We start from the raw sequence: 24346 nt of genomic DNA on the forward strand, positions 1-24346 counted from the left end.
GATACAAAGTTACATTAAAAATGATAAAGCTTCTAAATGATTTTCCAGGGCTTGTGATGTAAACCAAAATTTCCCCTTCTAACCCTCCTGTAACTTCCATTCTCTTTATCTAGGTTTCATCTGTTTTTCCACTAAAGTCCTTTTGCTGTTCTGGGATCCAATTCAAGATACCACCTACTTTCAGTCTTCACTTTTCTTTAGTCTCTTGGAATGGCATGTAGTTGAGTCTGGCTTTAGAATCCACTCTGGCAATTGATGTGACAAAATCGCTCAGATTTAAACTAATTTTCTATATTGTTACATCAAAATCTACCATCTTGCTTGCAGTTTTCTATTTGTTATATTTGTTTTTTATTTTTCTCTATTTCTGCCTTCTGTGGTTTTAACTGTGTGTTTTATAATTATTCTGTTTTAACTTCTAAGTTGATTTATTATTTCTTCTTCTTTTTATTATTACATGTTGAATGGTTGCCCCAGGATATAAGGTACACATTTTTAAATTATTGAATACATTTAGCATTCTATTATGCTGCTTCATATAACATATATGGACCTTGTAACAATATTCCCAACTCCTGCTTCCCACCTTTGTGACATTTTGTCATACATTTCACTTTTACATATGCCATAGGCACACAATGCATTGTTACTCTGTTTGCTTTAAACAATCAGCTCTCCTTTAAAGCATTAAACACTAAGAAAAATGATTTTATTTTTCCCTCATATATTTTGTTTCTAGTGTTCTTCTGTTTTTCTGCCTATTCAATTACCTGACCTATGTCATACTCCTTCTGCCTAAAGAACTTTCCATAACATTTCTCACAGAGTAAATCTTCTGCTAATGAATTTCTTTGTTTTGTGGTTTTTTTTTTGTTTTGTTTTGTTTTGGTTTTTTTTTGGTCTAAGAAAGCATGTATCTCTCTTTCCTTTTGGAAATAAAGAAATATAGAATACTGGGGATTTTTGTTTTTGTTTGGGTCTTTTTATTTTTACTTTATTTTTGTTTTTGCTTTTCTTTTACTCTCAGCACTATGAAGAACTCAATCCATTCTCTTGTTGCTTACATAGCTTCTTACAAGAAGTCTGCTGAAATTCTTACCCTGTTCTTTGAAATATAATGTATATTATACATTATATTTCAAATCTTGGATACACTCAATTTTCTAAATGTCTTTGGTTTTAAGCAGCTTGGATATAAGTACAGTTTTGGTAATTTTCATTTTTATCCAGATTGGCATTCTCTGAGATTTCTTTATGTCTGTTACTGTGGTTTTGATTTCTAACATTGTCAGTTCATAAATACATAAACACATATCTAATCTTGCATATTGTCTAATTTTTCCATTAGAGTCTTTAACATAGTAATCATAGTTATTTTGAATTACCTGCCTGATATTTCCAAGTTGTGCCACATGTGGGTCTGGTTCTTATCATTGCTTTGTTTCTTAAGATTATATTTCTTCTTGCCTTTTTTGTAGTTCACAGTTTTTTACTGAAAGTTTGGCATGCCCTATAGGCCAATGGATAGTAATATATATGCCTTGATTTTATCCCTGCACCTAGTTTTTCTTACCTTTCTACTGTTCCCTAGACATTATGTTTGTGACAACTCTCTTCAAGCGTGTTCCACTTTGACTTCCATTTGGTGTTTGTCATTGTGGCAGTAGGTGCTTGGACTGGGGTTGGGGGCTTTTGAAGTCACTGGTCCCCGGTTTCAGGGCAATCATCTTCACACATGCTCTGGCCTCTCTGTAAGATGCAGCGCTGACCCTGGCGTGTATTCCTGTCCCTCTCCTCCAAGTACAGCTCTATATCTTGTGGGTTCTACTAGTTCCCATAGGCTTCAGGTTCTGACAACCTACAGGCACATGAGCTATGACAGGTGGCTCTGGATGAGGTTTGGGCACTGACAGCAGCTCCTTGCCCAGCAAGCACTGTGGCAGAAGCTTAAATCCTGCAAGAATGCAGGATTCCTGCTAGTCTGCTCCCCTCGGGGGCTTTCCTCTTTCATCTTAGCACATACATGGCTTCAGCAAGTCATCAGTGATTTCTAGTGGAAGTTGTTGGTGACTTATATGTCATTCCTTGGCCCTTGCCCCATGTAGACAAATGCCCAGGACGTGTTTGTCCTTTTGAGTAACCCCATGGCTTTCATTCTGACTTAAGTTTGTTTGTCTCATTTTCCCAATGGGTTCTCCTCATTTGCCCAATGGGTTCAAGGGGAATTATTTATTTATAGTTTGTCCAGCTACTTTCCTTTTTATAAATTTAAGAGTGGAGCCCTTTTCAGCTTTCTGCATCCCTGAGCTGAAATCAGAAATTTAATTGTTATTATTTTTATTACTATTTCTCCCTATTTTTTTTTTTTTCTGGTTCTACTTTTCTACAACTTGGTATGTCAGATATTGGACGTCCTTGATCAGTTCTGTAACTTTCTCATCTGTCCCTTTCCATTTTCTATACTCTATCTTGACATCTTTCTGGATGAATTTTTTTACTTCATCTTTCACAACTTCTAACAGCTTTTCATTTTTATTATAATAAATTTAAGTAGACATGTTTTTGGAGTTATTGTTCAACCATTCCTTGAATGACCTTTTATGAAAGTATCCTTGTTACCAGATTTTGTCTAGGTTCTTGACTATGCTGCAGAAATGAAGAGCACGTTGGGTGAGTTGGGCCAGTAATTTATTCAGGTAGGGATGGACAAGAAATGGGAGAAGATAACAGATCAGGGTTCCCAGGTGAATAGGAAAGGGCTGAAGAGTGATAGAGAGGGCTGATTTACAGACTACAATTTCCACTATAGATGATAAAGTCCCAGGTTCAGTTGCATAGTGATCCAAGCAGGGGGAGAAGGTGGCCAGAGTTGGGGTCCAAAAGTGAGAGAAAGAGTACTCAGGCCTCACGTCTGCTTTTTTGAATTGTTTATTATTCCAGCCCTTTGCTAATGGCAGGGGAGGGGTTCCAGCTGTTTGCTATTTTGATTGATTACCGCTCCCCTCAATTGCCCGTGGGGGCCCAATGATAAAGTCCTTGGGGAATATCCGGGGCTTCTCCTGGTTTCCGGAGGAAACCCTGTACTGAAAGGCAGAATCTTGGGGAGGGTCCTCCAGCAGCCATCTCAGGGGTTACTGATGTCCACGTGGACTCTCTGCCAGGTTCCAGATCCATCTGTTGATTCCCTATTTTACTAGCTGGCTTCACCCTCATCGCTCTCTGTGAATGCTATTCTTTTCATTTTTTCCTTGCAGTATCTGCTTCTTCCAAAGTATTTTTATCCAATCTATTTGTTTTGAACTCTTTCTTTTATATCAGGTAATTTCCTCTGCTCTCTTATCATCTTTGTCTGCCCACTGAAACTCAAGTGAGTGGAAATAGAAAGCTGAACTAGGTATTTCAGACCAAATGTCTTACTGAAAACAAATGGAAACACTTAAAAAAATGAAAACAAATTTGCTTGAAGCATATGATAGCTTGAAAAATAGTAAAGTTTAGTGGATTAGGATTCAGGAAAATGAGGCTAGTGTTTATGGCTGATTTTCCTTTGAGGGCTACTGATGACACTAGTGTGACATCACAGGCTAAGAAGGTAATCTGTGCTTTGATGGTATTTGAGCACCAGGGGCCAATACAAGGAGTTCAGAAGATCCTAAATGTTGTCAAAGTGTGAATAATTACAAACTTGAAACTTGCAGGCCTTGGCAGAGATTGGGGCTTATATTTGAAACAGCTCAATCCCCAAATTACGTTGAAGTAAATCTAGATTGCTAATGCCTGGCTGAAGTCAAAGAAAGTCCTCTCTGGAGGCAGAGAGCATCACCTTCGATTGGACTTTAATTCCACAAACAATTTTGCAAATATAATGAGTGGCATAAAATAGAGCATAACTAGACACATATGTGAAAAGCAATAGCATAAAGGGAACACAGTAAGAAAAAAATTAAACAAATAGAAACAGAGCCACATAATCCCTATATTAAAGATAACTGTCATGTTTTGTTAAAATAACTGTGCTTGCTATGGTCAAGGATATAAATGATAAAATGAGAGTTTGGGCAGGAAGAATAGAAACTATACAAAATAATGAAGTGGCAAAATAGACCTAAATATAAAGTACCCAAATAATAATGAAATGGATACATTTAATAGAAAATTAGACAACTCAAGAAAAAAACTTAGTACACTGGAAAATAGGTTGGCAGAAATTATACAGAATTAACATAGAGAAAGGAATGGAAAGCAGAAAAGAGAGGATAAGGGACATACATGGTACACTAGAAAGATTTAAATCCTATGTAGTTAAAGAATCATGGGAAAAGGAGAAAGAAAATGGGCAAAATCAAAAAGAACTACAGGTTAAAAAGGACAAATAACCCTAACATTTTGGTAAATTTTAAACAAAAAAAAATTGACAACTGCATCAAAATTAAATGGGTCAGATATTCCACTTAAAAACAGATTGTTAGATTAATCAATAATTGTGTTTCCACAAAAGACAACCTTCTATAATATGGATCAATCATGAATATTAACATTTCTTCTATCAATAAATAACATGTTTCCCTTCATAATCAATCAACACACAAATCTAATTATATTGTTTTAATGAAGAGCCTATTGGGATTATAAACTGTTTTCTTCAAAATGTTTGTTTGAAAAGCAGAAATTACAGAAAATACAAGCATTTCTCAACCTGACCAACATTACTCCCGACTAATTCTCAAACTGAGCAACATACATTTCTAGAAAAAATTTCAGAATGAATACTTATTGCATTTATGTAATTAGTGTCAGAATTGACCCTTGTTGTAAACATTTTTGAGGATTAACATTAGTTAATACAAAGAAGTCTGAGTTTGGAAATATTTTCCACCATGGACAAAATTAACTGACTTTAATATTTTCATTACATGAGAAAATAGTCTTCTTGTTAAATAGTTGCATGCTGACCCAGAATTATACCTAAATTACAACTCCCCAGGAGGAGACACCTCTCCTGAAAATAGCTACATGCAAAGAAAAAAGAAAAAATCACCATTCAATGAAAACAAAAACAACAAAACTCTTGGGATACAGAAACTAGAAGCTTGGGGTTTAACTGTAGCTCTATTACTAGGGTTTGGAGAGCCTCAGATGACAAAACTAGCAATTCATTCAGTGATTCAGCATGTATTTATCAAATCTCCTATTTTCCAGGCATCTCCATGCCATTAAGTAGCATTAGTATTTGTTTGTAGTCTGCTATTCTCATAGACTTAGAAATGAACACCTGCAGGCAGTGGGATAACATTTGCGGTCAAGTCCACGGGTGGCGCTGAGCTCAGGGCCAGGGGGGCGACTGGGTGCTTCCGGGTCGTTTCCCGTCGTGCTCTTACTCTTAGCGGAAATTAAGAAAAACAGGCTCCTTGAAATATCCTCAGGGGGGAAGTTCCTTTTAAACAACTTCAGTTTTTGTCACTACTGTTCACAGAATACTTAAGACAGACTGATGGCTAAAACCTGGAAGATCATAAAATATTTAATACGAAAGAGATTCGACAAAGTCTTTTGGGGCCTAACAGTCCTCAAGTTGCAAAAGATTGTTCTTGTCTGTACTACATCCAATAATTATTTATGCTGCTTCCAAACAGTCCTGATTTACAGAGCTTTGTAAAAAAGCCTCAGTCGACTATCAAAGTTCACAAACAAATGCAGTACCTTCTTCCTAAAATTCAGTTTACAATTATATTCTAAGACAAACAAAAAGAAAGGTTGGGCTTACAAATTTTAAGCAAAAGAAATGAGGGTTTCTAAAAAAAAAAAAACAATTACCACATTCAAAGATATGTGTATGCATGTGTGCGTGCTTTCTTTTTTTAGTTACAGGGCAACACTGCATCTTTTTAACACAACTTTAACCATCTTTTTCAAACATTTGTCTCCAAATTCCTAATCCAGATGAAGTGTCTGTCTGATTTCTGAGATACACATTGGGGATCCATCCACTATCTTTATCAATTACAATTCACTGAGTGTCCCTTTGGTTTTCAGATTCATAAAGAAGCCCAGTTCTCATTGTCCAATATCTCACCAAGGACTGTCAGCAGATTGGAAAGAGAATCTACAAAGTGGTGATGGTAACCTTGAAACAAGGTATCAGGAGGTGTTTGTTTTTTCCTTCATGTTCTTCTCTATGCCTTGCTGCCTTCTTTTCTGCTCTCTACCAGCTCTGTTTCTCACTTGCCACGGTGAGACATCCACAGAACATCATTTCAAGAACAGGGAAATCTAGTCACCCCATGTTTGCACATAGCTTAATGAGATTGTCTGCGATTCCGCAGGCAAACAGAAGAACACTGAATTGCACACAAAGTCTCTCGTCCTATCATCTGTGGCTACAGATGGAAAACAGTCTGCACAAACAGGAGGAATTGCTAGCCAGGTGGATTACCAGTTTCAATATGTTTGAACAAATCTTTGGGCAACACAAAGACATTAGCAACTGTGCTATGCTGACAAGGTGTCAGGAGAAGGCCCTCTCCCTTCCAGTCCCGAACAGTCTTCCGAATTATCTGCAGAATCTTGGCAGACCAGAGCCACCTGCGTGCGGACTTGGGTCATTTCCGCAATCACCACAGCAACAGCACACTCAGGACACCCACGGCCCACGTCCCCCTGTCCCTGAGCTCTGCGTACCTGCGCGAGGAAGGAAGCCAAACCCAGACCCTCCGGAGGCGCCCACATTCTAAGGAACTTAGACTCAGGAGACAGGGCCGTTCATGCCGCGCCTGTTCTCGCCTCTCATTGGCCCTTTTTCCTTCAAGGAAAGCCGAAGCTTGCCCCTTCAGCGCCCTGAGGAGCAGCCTGGGAGAAGACAGAACTCCCTGCAAGGGCTTCTCCCATTCCCCCACCCGTCCCCGCACGTGACCTCCACAGCACGTGACCTCCACGCGGAGTCTGATGAAACCGCGAGGGTGGCGCCCCCAGGCCTGGCGCCCGCGTGTGAGCCCCACGTCTGAGCCGCCGCTTGAGCGCGTTCAGCTCCCTTCCCCCTTTCCCTCCTGGCCCTCCTCCCTCCTTAGTCTGTCCTGCGGCAGCAAAAGGGGGACCTGCCCCTGGCGGAGTCTCCCCCAGCTGAAGACGCCGCCGGCCACGGGAGCAACACAGCTTCAAGGAGAGCCTGGCTTTATTTTGCTGATCGCCCGTCGCAACGTGGTGGAACCACCACAGCCCTGCAGCAGGCCTGGCCCCTGCAGCGCCCCTCGGGCCCCGGGCCCTGAACGCCGCGCTGGTGCCCGGCCCCCGGGACCAGGAGGGGCCGCACGGCGCTTCCCTTCTCCTCTGTGTTGGGTCAGCGGCCCTCCCGGGGCCTTTTCCTGTATCCTTGAAAGAGGTTGGTCTCTTTGCCTTTAAAAGTTAAACCCACGTTCCTCGCACAGTGGAGGAAGAAGGGAATTAAACGGCAGTGTGTTCCGGAGGAGAAAACGTACTTTCCCCGGCTCCCAGCCCGCCTCTGACTCGCAGTGACCTAATTAGAGCCGGCGCGCGGCGCGGGCGCGAGGAGCGCTGCTGCCCCCTGGTGGCCGCGCCCGCGGGAGCGGGGAAACGCGGCGCCTGCGCGCCGGGGACCTTCCCGGGGCTCCGGGCCTGCGTCCCCGGGAGCCGCGTCTCACCTTGGGAGAGGCCAAGTGGCCCCGCCTTCTGAAGAGCTCTAGAGAAGGCCGAGTTAATGGCTCTTAGGAGAGCTTGAAAACTGTTTTAATAAGAGGATGTGGCATTAGAGGAGAGTGGCAGTGGAAAGGACAGTGCCTCTTAAAGCAGTCTTTTGAATGTTGGCTGCTGGATTTAACATTTGGAGGTGGGAGCATCCTGCCCCACTGAATCCCTGAGGCTACCCCGCAGCCCCGCGCGGTGTAGCGAGCTGAATGGGTTACCGCAGCGCCTTCCTTGGCTCTGGGGATTGGGAGTGGACGTTTAAGATTGCTTGGTTCTCTTTCTCTGGCTTCATTAACGAGTTATTGATCAGTGACTTGAAAGAAAAACTTGGATGAAAAATGTCGTCCGCCCCGAGTCGCTGATGCTAATTAAAACCATGGAAAGGAAGGGAGATGAAAGGCACGTAGAGACGCAATGTCAGGGCAGCCCGTCTCCTCCACCGCCAGAGCAGGTGGCCTTGCTGCCGCTCACAGAGCAGGAAACGCCCCCCGCAAAGCCTCTGCTGCACAGGGGAGGAAGGAATGGGCTGTGCAGAGTGGGCCAGCATTCTGGAACCAGGTAAGAAGGGTGCAGGGTGGGATTTGCACCAGACCCTTTCAACAAAGCACTCGACACGGTGTGGTGCTTTCCAGTGTCATATTTGGGATACCGTTCAAGTTCACCGGCTCTTTCTAATTCTGCAGGCCCTGTCTCAGTTCAGAGGCACTCTCTTTTTAGCCTAGATTATTCCAACGGCTTCCTCACGGGTCAACCGATGATTGCTTTCTGTCTACTGCAATTCAGTCTCACTCTTTCCATAGAGTTTCTGCCTGATTAATTTTTTAGGGAAGTTTGGTAATAGGGGGACAAAACAAATTGAAGTATAAGTGAAGGTATTTTGTGATGAATGTTGTAAGCAGGGGAAGGGTGGGTTGTTTGGCACACAGCGTTCAGGAAAGGCCTTTCAGAGCAATGCTCCTGGGAGGGAACTCTTGGCCGTTAGCCATGCGGTGTCCATGGGCAGGGCCACACCGGAAGAGGCAGCGGCGAGGGCAAGCCGAGGAAGGATGCGCTGGTCGGCCAAGGCCCGCAAGGGCTGGCGCACAGGGACGGAGGGAAAGGACGCAGACGGCCCTCAGAGGGCCTTTGGGCATGGGCCGACTTTTCCATCAGGTTCTGCAGGCTCAGAGCCTGGGACCCACCTACATTTAGAGGCCCACCAAATAGTATTTTTAAGCACATCCATTTTATTGATATATATTAAGAAAGCATACATTTCACCCAAACCACCAAAATGTTTTAATTTGAGCTCAGGGGAGAAATGGACTTTTAGATTGAACAATGTGTCTTAACAATATATTCATCTTTATATCAATGCAATCACAAAATCTTTATTTTTAATCCTTTTATGGAGGAAGGAACCCACCAAGACAGACATGCCTGGGGCCCTGCTGTGGATGCCACAGGGAAATGTGCGTGAAGCAATGGAAGGCTGCCATCGGGGCAGGGGGGTGGCTTGAGAAGAGAAGAGGCAAGACCTGAGAACTGGGCAGGCTGGGAGGTTCCAGGGAAGGAGGCTGAGGAGGAGTGGTTAGTGAGGCTGCGGACCCAGGAGCCTCGGTCCTGGGAACTGCGTGAAGGCGTAGGAAAGAGTGGGGCTAGATTTTCCTGTCGAAATGCAACATCAACTTGTTCCTTTGCTTTGTTTTTGAGTTAAATTAGAAACAAAGAGGTCCAGTGGGAAGAGCCCAGATGGCTTTCCCCTTGATTGCTAATAGATGCCATTTATTTCCAAATTATTTGACCTCCCTGGATATTTATTGGTATCCCAGGGATAATATCTTCTACTCAAAAATACTTTGATTTTACTAGGAAAATTTTGCCAACTAAGATCAGGCACTATAATTATTATTTTTTAATCATTCACTTAATAAACTGTTTAGTATTATTTAAGATAAGAATGCTTAAAAAACAATGATAAAATTCACTTCCTTAAGTATCATTTGTCTTTCTTATTTTATTTAGCCCTATTTCAATTTAATGTGATTGGTATTATTTGATAAAATTCTTGATTTCACTTTTCCTTCCCTTTGAGCTACATCTATGCTACTCATTTAAATTCTCTCTATTTCTTCCCACCAAGTTCTTAGTTGAGGAAACTGATAATAATACTGCACAGGATTGTCGGGAAACCAATAAGATATTACAAGGACAGAACTGTACCTGGCACACAGGAAGTGTTCAGTGGTTTTTATCTTACATATTCTTTATTTCATTAAGTATATGCTGAGCTTGTTATGTATATGAAGCACTATTCTAGGCTCTGGAAGATATATCAGTGAAAATACCAATTGATAAATCCTTGCCTGATACAACTTAAATTTTAAGAGGATAGACAGTAGGCATCATAAATGAGGAGAGCATTAGATAATAAACATTGAAAAGAAGAACAGTGCAACAAGAATTGGTTATGTTGGATGGGAGTTACTGCCAGGTAAAACTGATGACTTCTTCACAACGTGGATGAATATCTGGGCCGGTACCTGGGGAAGAACCGCCCAGGTAGAAGGGGCAATCAGTGCAAAGGCCCTGAGGTGGGACCTAGTCTGACATGTTCCACAAGGGGTCAGAAAGCCAGTGAGGCCGGAATGGAGCAGGGGCGGGGGAGAGAGAGAGAGAGGGAGAGAGAGCTGAAAGAAGAGCAAGAACATGCTCCAGGCCATCGTGTAGATCCTTGTTGGCGTTTATGTAAACTCTGGCTTTTTTTTTTAGGGAGTTAGAGCCATTAGAAGATTTTAAATAGAGGGGTGAGCTATTTTGATTTAAGCTACTTAACAGACTACTGTGTTAAGATAACTTTATTTGGAGAAAAGTTTGTAAGCTACCACAGTAATCCAGGTAAAATACAACAATGGCTAGAATCCCAGTGTTCGTATAAATATTTCCATTCTAGATATAGTTGATGAAATGTCTGTATTTCTTGAAGAAATCACTTGGGCTTTAGAATGAAGATGGAAGTGAAGGAGATGGCGCCAAGGCTTTTCATCTTTAAAACAGAAGGAGGGAGTTGACACCGAGACTGAGGTCAGAGCAAGTGTTTTGGGAAAAGATCAGAAGCTGTGTTATGGACACAAGCCTGAGATGTCTGTTTGAAATGCAAATAGAGTTGATGAGTAAGCCCTTGTATATCTGAGTCTGTAATTTAAGGGAGAGATCTGGACAGGAGATAAATTTGGAGGTTTCAGAATACATGGTATTTAAAGCCTTGAGTCGGTATGAGGTCATCCCAGAGATTGGAAAGAGAGCAAAAAGCAGAGTTTTAAGGACACTCACTATTCTCGGCCATTCCAACCTTTAGAAATCAGGAAGAAAAAAAGGAGTGGCCATTGAGATGGGGAAACCAAGCAATGTGCTAGTGCTGCTACGTCAGGTAGGCTGAGAACTGACCATTGGATTTTTCAACATAGGGACAACTGAAGATTCTGTACAGGAATACCAGTGAGTGGACCAGACATACATAAGTGCCTTGTATCTTCAAGGTATGTACTATTAATATAAAAATGAGAAAATCATAAAATGCAGATATTTGCTTTTTTTTATTAGACAAATTGTAGGTTACAGGAAAATCATGCATAAAACAAAGAGTTCCCATATACAACCCTATTATTAACACCTTGCATTGGTGTGTTAATTGATGGAAGAATATCTTTATAATTGTGCCATTAACATCTTTATAATTTTGCCATTAACTATAGTCCATGGTTTCCATTGGGGTTTAATGTTTGGATTGTAGAGGCGTATGTTTTCTTTTCGTTTCAGTAACATACAACCTGAAATTTCCCCTTTTCATTACATTCAAAAATATAAATCTGTATTAATTACATCCTCATTGCTGTGTGTTACCATTACCACCATCCAATAACAAAATATTTCCATCAATCCAAATAGAAACTCTATACCAAATAAGAATTAACCTCCTTTTTCTTACTCCCAGTCCCCAGTAACCTGTATTCTAGTTTCTAACTCTATAAATTTGCTAATTCTAATTATTTAATATTAGAGAGATCATATAATATTTGTCCTTTTCTCTCTGGCCTCTTTCATGCAATATGATATTTTCAAGGTTCATCACGTATATCAGGACTTTGTTCCTTTTTATGGCTAAATAATATTCCATTGTGTGCATATACCACATTTTCTTTATCTATTCATCAGTTGATGGATAATTGTGTTGCCTCCATCTTTGACATCTAAGAATAACACCACTATGAACATTGGTGTGCAAATATCTGTTTGAGTGCCTGCTTTCAATTTTGTTAAGAGTATATGCCTAAGAGTGGGATTGCCTGGTCATATGATAATTCTGTACTTAACTTTCTGAGGAACTGCCGAACTGTTACCACAGAGGCTAAATCGTGTGACATTCCCACCAACAATGAGTGAGAGTAACTATTCCTATCTCTTCACATCCTCTCCAAAACTTGTAATTTTCAGTTTGTCTGTTTTTAACAAAAGCCATTCTAATGTATGTAAAATGATACCTCATTGCGGTTTTGATTTTCCTTTCCCTGATGATTAATGAGATTGAACATGTTTTCGTGAGCTTTTTGTCATTTGTATTATCTTCTTTGGAAACATGTTTATTCAGGTCATTTGCACATTTTTTAATGTTGTGGGTTTTTTTTTTTGTCCCTTTGTTGAGTTGTAGGATATCTTTATATATTCTGGATATGTGGTTTCCAAATATATTTCTCCCACTCTGTTATTTGTCTTTTTACATTCATGGTTAAGTCTTTTGATGAACAAAATTTTAAATTCTGACAAGGTTTCATCATGTATCTATTTTTTCTTTTGTTGCTTGTGCTTTGGGTGTAAAGTCTAAGAAACCACTGCCTAACCCAAGGCCTTAAAGATGCTTCCCTATGTTTGCTTCTGGGAGTCTTAGAGTCCTGGTTCTTAGAAATCTAAGGTTTTTGATCCATTTTGAGTTGATTTTTGTATATGGTGTGAGATAGAGGTCTACATTCATTCTTTTGCATATGGCTATCTAGTTTTCTCAGCACCATTTATTGAAGACACTATTCTTTCCCAAATTAGCAGACTTGGCACATTTGTCAAAAATCACTTGGCAGGAGATCCAAGATGGTGGCAGAGTAAGGAGTTCTAAGATTTAGCTTTCCTCCAGGTCAGCTTGTAATTAGCCAGGAGCCGTCTAACTCACCTGTTCAGGGGCTTGTAGAGACCAGATGAGCATTGTACATCATCCAGGGAAAAGCAGAAGGAAGAGGATTTGGCTCAATAGATAGAGCATCTGCCTACCACATGGGAGGTCCAAGGTTCAAACCCAGGGCCTCCTGACCCGTGTGGTGAAGCTGGCCCACACGCAGAGCTGATGCACACAAGGAGTGCCTTTCCACACAGGGGTGTCCCCTGCGTAGGGGAGCCCCATGCACAAGGAGTGCGCCCTGTAAGGAGAGCCTCCCAGCACGAAAAAAGTGCAGCCTGCCCAGGAGTGGGGCTGCACACACAGAGAGCTGACACAACAAGATGACGCAACAAAAGAGACACAGATTCCCAGTGCCACTGACAAGAATACAAGCGGACACAGAAGAACACTCAGTGAATGGACACAGAAAGCAGACAACTGGGGTGGGGAGGGGAGAGAAATAAATAAAAATAAATAAATCTTTTTTAAAAAAGAAGGAAGAGACTGATCATCTGCAGTAAAGAATTGTGAATTGATCGTTCCACACTGTAGAGGCTGGTGCCTATCCCCAACTGGCAGGAGGGCCCACCTCAGGAGCCACTTCCTGGCTGCAATTAGAAGCTCTGTCTCTCAAAAGCAGGGGAGTGGGACATAGCCAGATACTGACTATGACTACTGATTTGCAAATCCATCTAGCTAGATTCCAATTCTGAGCACAGCTAAACTTTAAACCCTCCAAAGTAAAAAAGAAGCAGGTGCCTTCTATTTGAACTATGCCCTCAGCAAGACTGGAAGCAGGGTCCATGGAAAAATAGAGTGACTTCAACTCCAACCCTGCCCCTGGCGGGGGAGGGAGAGGGCAGAATTCAAGCAGTTTCTTGGGGGAAATTCAGAGAGTTTAAACCTACCCAGTGCAGAAATTTTCAGCCACTGCTTCTACCCTGCCCCAGGCAGGAGAGGAAGGTGGGTGGAATTTAATCAGTTTCTAGGGGTAATGAGGTCCTCCTCCCAGCACAGAAGACTGCCCCTGCTCCAGCCCCACCCCCAATGCAGGAGGGAGGGAGCTGAAGTGTGAGCAGTCTCTTGGAGAAACACAGATAGTTTAAACCCATCCAGCATAGAAAGGCAACTCCAGCCCCTGCGCTGACTCTGTCCCCTGCAGGAGAGGATAGTATGTGGAGTTTGATATGTATGTTGGGCAAAAGCAGAGAGTTTAAATCTTCCCAGCTCAGAAAGCAAACAGAAGCCTCTGTTCCTCCAGCAGAGGAGGGCCTTGGGTGAATTTAGAGTCACAGCACCTTCTTGGAATGGTGGGGACTGAAGAGCGGGGCTCTTCCCCAAGTCAAGGACATCAAGACCCAGTGAAGGCTCTAACAGTTGATGAGAGAACTCAGGTCATAGGAACTGGGATCTGTGCAATAGTTTCATCCAGGCATAGCTAGCCACATCAATCATACCCCACACACACACACTCAGGGGCTAAGGCTACTAAGAATTAAAGGCACAACACCACCTCAGGGCTTCTAGGAACAGCTGGCTAAGAAGCACCACCTGCTGGGTACATCAGGAGAGTGCAGATTCAGGGAGCTGTCAAAGAAAAGTTTGGTGGCCTTTCAGGTCTCTTCCCCTGGGCACATTAGAAATGATCAACAACCCCTTTGTGAGTCCCTGGGCCTGTTTGGGCAGGGAAAATGGATCTGAGAACATTGTCTCCAGGGGAAGCCTACCAACAAAATTAGCCCTCCAGAGAACACCAGCCAGAGAAAATGAAAGGAGTATTGAAAATATAGAGAAGTAAATAAAAAATAATACAAGATTAACATCCCAGGGGAGAAACAAGGGAAGGGAAACTTTATCTTGGGAATGAAATTAGTGGACAAATACTGCAATACCAAAACTTGTACTATATATTCAGGGCAAGAATCAGATTTGAATAAGGACTGAAAAAATTTAATTAACCATGATCTACTATAAAGCTCTAACCTAAGTTGAGCCAAGTGTCAAAGTAGAACTATAGCATGAAGCCAATTAGGCTAAAGAGAAAAGCTGGGCCCAGAATAAACATATCAAGAAAATCAGATGCTGAGACACCAGAAAAAAGTTACAAGTCATGCTAAAAAACAGGAAGATATGGCCCAAAGGAACAAAATAAACTTCCAGATGAGTAACGAGAATTGAGACAATTAATTATAGATGTTCAAACAAATGTCCTTAATAAATTCAGTAAGATGGCTGAAGGGATTAAGCATATTAAGAAGATGCTAGGTGAGCACAAAGAAGAATTTGAAAGTATGCAAAGAAAATTAACATGGAAATGAAAGACACAATAAATGAAATTAAAAATACACTGGAAGCACACAACAGCAGATTTGGAGAAGCAGAAGAAAGGATCACTGAGTTGGAATACAGGGTTTCCTAAATCAAAAGGACAGAAGAACAGACAGAAAGGAATGGGGAAAAAATGAGCAGAATCTCAAGGAACTGAATAGCAGCATGAGTTACACAAACATGTGCATCATGAGTATCCCAGAAGGAGAAAAGAAGGGAAAGGGAAAAGAAAGACTATTTGAGGAAATAATGGTTGATAATGTCCAAACTATCCATGTCCAAAAGTGCAATTAATCCAAACAGAATTAATCCAAATAGACCTACTCAGAAAACATACTAATCAGAACATGAAATGCCAATGATAAAGGGAGAATTCTGAAAGCAGCAGGAAGGTATACAAGGGGATGCCCAATAAAATTAAGTGCTGATTCCTCATCAGAAAACATGGAGGTGAGAAGGCAGTGGTATGATATAACTAAGATACTGAAGAAGAAAAACTGCCCTCCAAGAATTTTATAGCCAGTAAAATTGACTTCAGAAGTGGGGGAGGATTTAAGATATTCACAGATAAATAGAAAATGAAGGAGTTAGTTAGCAAGCAAACTTCCCCATAAGAAATACTAAAGGGAAATCTGCAGGCTAAAAGGAAAGTACAGGAAAGAGCCTTGGGAGAGAGTCTGGAAGTGAAGAGGATCAGCAAAAGTACCTAAAACTGTAAAAAGTTATATAAGTAATATGTGACATATAAAAGCCAAGGGTAAAACTGATGAAGTCAGTACTGCTTTTACAGTAATAGCATGCAATGTTAATGGATTAAACTACCCAATCAAAATACACAGACTGGCAGAATGAATGAAAAAATATGTATGAGTTGTCTACCATAAATTCACCTTAGACACAAGGACACAAATAAGTTGAAATCGAAAGGCTGAAAAAAGATATTCCACTCATGCAGTAACTGAAAAAAAAAAAGAAAAAAAAAAAACAAAAACATCCAGGATAGCTATACTAATATTGGACAAAATAGACTTTGAAAGCAAAGTTACTATTAGAGCCTAAGAAGAACATTAAACATTAATAAAAAGAGCAATTCACCAGGAAGAAATAACAATCATAAATGTGTATGTGCCTAAACAGGGTACCCCAAAATATAGGAGGTAAATGCTGGTAGAAATGAAAGGAAATAGTACACATTCCTACAATAATAGTTGGATACTTCAATACATTGTTTAAATCAATAGAGAGAACATCAGGACAGAATATCAATAAGGAAATACAGAACCTGAATAATGTGATTAATGAACTAGACTTAACAGACATTCACAGAAAAATGTACCCCAAACTGCAGGACACACATTCTTCTCAAGTAATCATGTATCATTCCACAGGATAGACCAACTGTTGGGCAATAAAAGAGGTCTTATTAAATTTATATTCATTGAAACTCTACAAAGCACTTTCTCTGATCATAATGGATTGAAATGGGAAATGAATAACAGGCAGAGAGCTGGAAAACCCACAATGAAGATAAAAAGCACTCATAAACAATCAATAGATCAAAGAAGAAATTGAAAGAGAAATCAATAAATATCTCAAGACAAATGAAAATGGGAATACAACATATCAAAATTTAGAGCATTCAGCAACAGTAGTGCTTAGAAGAATACTTATAGCACTGAATGTCTACATTAAAAAGGAAGAAAGAGTTAAAAATCAGAAACCTAACTACATACCTGGAAAAACTAGAAAATAGCATAGCAAACTAATCCCAAAGCAAGCAGAAGGAAAGAAATAACAAAGATTGGAGCAGAAGCAAATGAAATGGAGAATTTAAAAATAATAGTAATAATAGAATAAATAAAACCAGAAGTTTGTTCTTTGAGAAGATTAACACAATTGACAAACCTTTAGTGAGACTAACAAAGAAAAAATAAGAGAAGATATAAATAAATAAAATGAGGATTACTATTGACCCCACAGAAATAAAAAAGATCATGAAAGGATAGATTGTGAACAACTGTATGCCAATATTACTAGACAACTTAAATGAAATGAGCAAATTCCTAAAACACACATACAACCTACCCTGACCCTAGAAGAAATCCATTCCTGCTCAAACATTTCCAAAATATTTTTTTAAGGATTTATTTTTTATTTATTTCTCCCCCCCCCCCCCCGTTGTCTGCTCCATTTGCTGTGTGTTCTTCTGTGTCTACTTGCATTCTTGTCAGCAGCACCCAGAAGCTGTGTCTTTTTTTTTTAATATTTTATTTATTTCTCTCCCCTTACCCCCACTCTCCCCTCCAACCACTGTCTGCTCTCTTGTGTCCATTCGCTGTGTGTTATTCTGCATCTGATCTCATTCCCGGTGGTACCGGGAATCTATCTCTCCCTTCGCTGTGTCATCCCACTGTATCAGCTCTCCACATGCATAGCGCCACCCCCAGGCGGGCTGTGACTTCCTCGCACAGGGCACACTCCCCACACATGGGACTCTCCTACGTGGGGGACACCCTACATGGCATGACACTCCTTGAGTGTGGCAGCACTGAGCATGGGCCAGCTCATAACACAGCCCAGGAGACCCAAGGTTCAAACCCTGGACCTCCCATGTGGTAGGTGGACACTCTATCAGTTGACCCACATCCGCCTCCCCTGTGTCTCTTTTTGTTGTGTCTTCTTGCTGTGTCAGCTCTCCATGTGTGCGGCTCCATTCCTGGGCAGGCTGCACTTTTTTCACATGGGGCAGCTCTCCTTGAGGGGCACACACCTGCGTGGCATGGCACTCCTTGTGTGCATCAGCATTGTGTGTGGGCCAGCTTACTACATGGGTCAGGAGGCCCTGGGTTTGAACCCTGGACCTCCCATGTGGTAGCTAGGCTCTTATCAGTTGAGCCAAATCCTTTTCCCACTTTTCCAAAATATTGACAAGGAAGGAACAATACTATCAAACTCATTCCATGTAGCCAACATCATTCTAATACCAAAGTCAGATAAAGATACTATGAGAAAAGAAAATTGCATACTCATTTCTCTAATTAATATAGATGCAAAAATTCTCAACAAAATACTTGCAAATTGAATCCACAAGCACATTAAAATAATAATACACCATGCTCAAGAGGGTTTTATCCCAGGCATTGAAGGATGGCTCAAAACAAGAAAATCAATCAATGTAATATATCACATTAATAAATCAAAGGAGAAAACTTACATGATCAACTTGTTTGACTCAGAAAAGGCATTTGACAAAATCCAGCCTCATTTCTTGATGAAACACTCTGAAAGATAGGAATAGAGGAAACTTTCTTTCATCTGGCTGTGCTATGAGATTGGTATCGGAATATTCCCTCCTCTTCAATTTTTGTGGAAGAGTTTGAGCAGGGTTGGTCTTAATTCTTCTCAGTATATTTAGTAAAATTCACCTGTGAAGCCATCTAGTCTTGGGCCTTTTTTTGTTGGGGTTTTCTGTCATTGATTCAATCACTTTGCTAATTATTATTTTGTTGAGATCTCCTATATCTTCTTGGGTAAGTATGTAATTTGTATATTCTAGGATTTAGACCATTTCATCTAGATTTTCTAATTCATTGGCATGCAGTGCATTTTAATTTGCCAAAGGGCTTCCTATGCAAAGTACCAAAAATGTGCTGATGTTTGTAAAGAGTATTCATTTGTAGTAAAATCTCACAGTTCCAAGGCTGTTTAAAGTCCAACTTGAAGCACAATAAGAGGTGCTTTCTCATCAAAGTCAGCTACTGTTGATCTTGGTATTGTTACATGGTGGAGAAAGTGGCTGCCAATCTCTGCAGAGGTCTCTGCCTTTCCCTCCAGAATCTACCACCTCTTGGAGTTCAGCTTCCGGCAACCAGGCATAGGGGTTCTTTCTTTCAAGGCCTCCTGTATCAGTTTTGACTGTTCTGCTCTTTTCCCAATTTCAGCTGTAAGCTATAAGGCATATAGCAGGACTGGTCTCCTCTTGAGCTGCTCTTTGGGCCCAAAAGTCTTGCTCTTTTGGGGATTCATAAAATAATCTCAAACTGCCAAACAGTGTTTCATAGATTCCTCTTACATTTCTTTTTATTTCCTTGACATTGGTAGTAATGACCCCGTATTCATTTCTGTTTTTATTTATTTGTGTCCTCTCATTTTTCTTCATCAGTCTGGCTAAAGTTTTGTTGATTTTATTGATCTTTTCAATGGACCAACTTTTGGTTTGATTGATTCTCTTCATTGCTTTTGTAATCTCTGTTTTATTTATCTCCACTCTGATCTTTGTTATTTCCTTCCATTAGCTTTGTGTTTAGATAACTTTTCTTTTTTAGTTACCTTAGTTTCGAGATGAGGACTTTGATTTGAGCTCCTTCTTCTTTTATAAGAGCCATAAATGTCCCTCTCAGCACTGCCTTTGTAGCTTCTCATAAGTTTTGGTGTATTGTGTTTTTATTTTCATTCCCTTCAAGACATCTCTTAATTTCTCTTGTGAATTCTTTTATGACTCATTAGTCATTTAAGAGTACACACATGGAGATATTTTTGGAACTTGGAGTTGTCCTGAATGATATTGCAGGGACAGATGCAGGACATTATATATCCTCCCATAACCCACTGAATGGACTGGAGGAGAGTGTAAACTACAATGTAAACTATAATCCCTGCAGTGTAGTAGCACTCCACAATGTATTCATCAAATGCAATGAATGTGCCCACTGATGAAAGAGGTTGTTGATGTGGGAGGAGTGGGGGTGGGGGAATATATGGGAACCTCTTATATTTTTTAATGTAACATTTTGTATTATCTATGTATCTTTAAATAAAAGACAATAATGTAAATAAATATATATAAATGTCCTTTAACAAAAAAGAGTACACATTTAATTACCACATATTGTGAGGTTTCCACTCCTCCCACTTTTATTGATTACTAGCTTCATTCCACTGTGGTTAGAGAGGATATATTGCATGATTTCAATATTTTTTTAATTTGTTGAGAATTTTTTTGGCCTAACACATGTTCTATCGTGGAATAATCCATGTGCACTAGATACAAGTGGGTATCTCATGATGTTGTGAGAAGTTTCTATGTATTTCTATTAGGTCTAGTTGTTTTAGATTATTGTTCAAGTCTGCTGTTTCTTTATTTGTCTTCTGTCTAGATTTTCTATCTATTACTAAATGTGACATATTGATATCTCCTACTATTAATGTAGAAGTGTCTATTTTTCCCTGTAATTCCGTCAATATTGGTTTCATATATTTCGGGGCTTTGCTGATAGACACATATATATTTATAATTGCTATGTCTTTTTTTTTTAATTCACCCTTTTATCTGTTTATAGTGCCTTATTTGTCCCTCTTAACAGTTTTTTTTTAAATTTAAAATACATTTTATCTGATATTAGTATAACTAACCCAGCTCTCTTTTTGTTACTACTTACATGGTATATATTTTTTCCATTCTTTCAGTTTCAGCTGAAACTGAATGTCTTTGAATTTAAGGTAAGTCTCTTGTGAAAAACATACAGCTGGGTTATTCTTTTTTATCTGTTCTGCCATTCTCTGATTTTTCCATAGTTTTGAGGGAGGTTACTGTCTTTAAGATTGCTCTCCTATCTTTACCCAAGATAGGAGTTTGGAACAATGGCCACTCTCGGAGTCAGCCTTCAGTGATCTGAAGTAGCAGATCAAAGTTAGAGATCTGTGATCAGAGCACACACCTCTGGAGTTTGGAGGACTAGGACTTTATGAATTCCCTTGCAACAACTATTCAAAACAGGAGCCTGGGATACAGTCCCCACTGCTGCCAACCAACCATGAGGCCAAGCGATGGGGGTAGTAGCTGCTGCAGAGAGGGTGAAACTCACTGGTATTTACTGCAATTTACCAACCTCTTCTCTGGATACTTCACAATGTTCCACAAGACTCCAGAGTTTCATAATATTTGATTAAGATGGTTCCTGCCAGTTCAATAGCTGTTTAGGTGGAGGGATTGATACCCAGAGCTTCCTATTCTGTCATCTTCCCATATCGGATCTCCATATATGTTTTTTATTCATTTTTTAACACACTTTTTTATTTTTTATTTTTTTAAAAGAAACTTAGATTACATAAAAGTTACACAAAAATATAGAGATTACAATATGCCCACTCCCTAGTCCTCCCCACATTTTCCAACATCAGCAACATCCTGCATTAGTGTGGTACATTTGTCACAATTGATGAACACATCTCGTGGCATTGCCACTAAGTGATGAGTATAGTTTAATTGTAGTTTATGCTCTCTCCCGCACATTTTTGCAAGTTACTATGTGATATACAGTGGACTGTATCTCATTGAAATGTCATTAAGGATAATTCCCAAGTCTCAAAAATGCCCCCAAATTACACCTATTTTTCACTCTCCCTCCCCTCAGAACCTCCAGTGGCCACTGACTCCACATCCGTGATAAAAGTTCTTCCATTGCTGGGATCACAATATGTCTACAGTAGAACAACTGTAAGCCCACTCTAGTCCATCATCCATTCCTCAATCCTGAGGATTCCGTGATGGTGATGCCCACTACATGTGTAATTGAGAGGGGGCTTAGGTCACGTGGGGCAGATGGATGAGACATTCTTGCTTACAGTTGCAGATCTCTGTTCCTTGAGATGGTTGTTGTCAGTCATCTTCTCCTTGTTAGTTGTCCTGGTTGAGTTCAGTGAACTGGAGAATAGGTGTTACAAGTCTGTAGAGATTCAGGACCCAACTGGCACATGGACAGCCCAAAGCTTTAAGACTCTTGGACATACAACCATCAACAATAGTACTAACTATGGGTTCCTATAGAGGGGCAGCAGAGCCATGTGTAGGGACTGCACATGTTCACAACTGAGTACAACTCTAACTCTCTGGGGAATGTAAGTTCCAAAGTAGGGCCCACTGTCAGGAAGCTAAACTCCTTAGCTGTCTTCCCTGCCTATAGTGTCTGGGTATCTCCAGAGCCCTCAGGAGCCTCACTATGTGAGGTAATATTTACTTTGGCAGTTTATGAATTCCTGCTGAGATGAACATAAGTGTAACCTCTGAAATGTCCTCCCAACTCACTTTAAGTCCCTTAGCCATATAAACTCATTTGTCTTTACCCTTTCCCCCTTTCAGTAAAGGTCTTTTTCCACTTGCATTGCTAGTTGGTGTTTGGTAGTAATCCCTCAGTGCCAGGGAGGCTCTTCCTTGGGAATCATGTCCTATACTGGGGGGAAGGTAAGGCATTTATATGCTGAGTTTTGGCTTAGAGAGGGGCCACATTTGAGCAACAAGGAGAATATCAGGAGGTAACACTGAGGCACCCTAAAATACTATACTAACTTTCAATTTCACAAGTAAAGATTCATAAATACAGTAATCACAATCAAGGATCTGTCAATCATCCATCCTTCTTCACTAGTCTCTGCCCCTGTACTCAGGGGATTCTTGCTGTCCCATTAGAGAATGTTGTGGAGCTCCCCAGGATAGGAATTTGATATTTCTTTGGTTATTGTGTGGATCTCCACCCACTATGACCATGCCCCATGAACACTTGAGCACATTCATATGTCTTATAGGTGTGTCCCAGGTAAACCTCCTCCCATGCATCCCCCTTTCTGATACCCCACACCAATGATCCTCCCCTGCTACAGTTGTAACCCTTTTGTGATCCAAAACTTCTCCAAAATGGAAGCCAACAAAATAACCAAATTCAATTAATAGGAAAATGATATAATAATGTTGGCTTTAAAAATAAATTTTTTTAAAACTTTGAAATAATGAACTAAATAAAAATGAAAAATGAAAAATATAAAATTAAAATTTTTTTAACATTATGTCTTTCATCGTAAGATCTGTTGTCTTGCATGTATAGTGACACTTGTTTCCATTTATTTGCTGAGAGTCTAATTTTTTCATTTTGTTCAAAGACGCTTTAGGTTTCAGAAAAGTCACATATAGGATATAGGTGATTCCCATATATGCTTTTAAATGAAATAGGTTCCAGAAATAATTGTAAACAAAAAATTCATTTTCCTTCACTATAATCATGGTTGATGAATTGATAGAGGTTAATATAATTTACTGTGTCACAAGGCAACATAAGGAAAACAAAGACAATTACTTGTTGCCTTATCATTTACTTGGGATCAGTATCCCAGGAAGTACCTCATCTTTATTTATCGCATTAAACAGAAGAGAGCACAATTCCTAACCACAGAGAGTAGAAATATCAAGCAGCTAATTTGAATATACTATTTTAAAAGCCATTCAAAAATATAATCAGAAAGGGTAGACACAGAATTCATGTATCACACTGTTCTAAGCATAAAGTTTAGAGGACAAATAAGAAAGACATAAGCTGCTAGTCAACAAAATCACAGAGATCCTTCTTAATAAAAAGCAGGGCCTGGATATCTGACTCTTCTCCCCAAAGCATGATGACATGGAAAAGCCCTCCCTATTCAGTGTAAAATGTGTGCCTGGGATTAGATTATTTCATGGTTTTATTATGAAATGTCTTTAGGTTTTGACTAGGTACTTTCCAGACTCTTCTTTTAAGTGATTTATATTTTAGTCCTATAGAGCTTGAAGTTGAGTTTAGCAAAGAGAAATGAAAATTTCACTTGATTATCTTAATTCTTAAAGCAAAAAAAACAGGCTTCCCCTAGAGAAGAGAAAGCACTTGAGGAAATGACTTCTCTGGTCTTTCTGTCTGTAATATTTTAGATCCTTTTTTGTATCCTCTCATTCAGCTTTAACATTGTAAAGTCAGGAATTAGTATTTGATCTGTATGGACAAACATATGCCCACTATACGTCATTTGATGAGTTACGAATAGATTCTGTTGAAATGAAGTTTGAACTTTAGCACACAGTGTTCAACATTAGTAGACGCACACAACAACAACAACAAAAACACATATGTATTGTAAAAAGAAATAAAATAGAATATTTGTTCAGTATTAAAATTTCATCATAATATTGGGGAATAAAATATATTCACAAGCTGTTTTAAATATGTAATACAAAGTTTCTTCCTACCAAATACATTCACTAAAGAGTAATTTTAAATTAATGTTTTCCTTTTAATAAATATACTAGCTTTATTTATCCAAATCTAAATAGTATAG

At 39.9% G+C, this 24346-nt stretch overlaps 1 long non-coding RNA gene across 2 annotated transcripts in view; it reads left to right on the top strand.

The window, feature by feature from the left end:
- Positions 1-7581: 7581 nt before the first annotated feature.
- Positions 7582-24346, top strand: part of LOC131280474 (uncharacterized) — a 74967-nt gene continuing 58202 nt past the window's right edge. The window contains exons 1-2 of one of the 2 annotated variants that reach the window (XR_009188088.1): positions 7582-8256; positions 11145-11216. This is a non-coding gene — a long non-coding RNA (uncharacterized lncRNA). The remainder of the gene's footprint in view (positions 8257-11144; positions 11217-24346) is intronic. The other variant, XR_009188086.2, reaches the window with a different exon arrangement.

This window comes from Dasypus novemcinctus, chromosome 11, assembly GCF_030445035.2.
Source record: "Dasypus novemcinctus isolate mDasNov1 chromosome 11, mDasNov1.1.hap2, whole genome shotgun sequence".
In the NCBI taxonomy this organism is placed as follows: domain Eukaryota; kingdom Metazoa; phylum Chordata; class Mammalia; order Cingulata; family Dasypodidae; genus Dasypus; species Dasypus novemcinctus.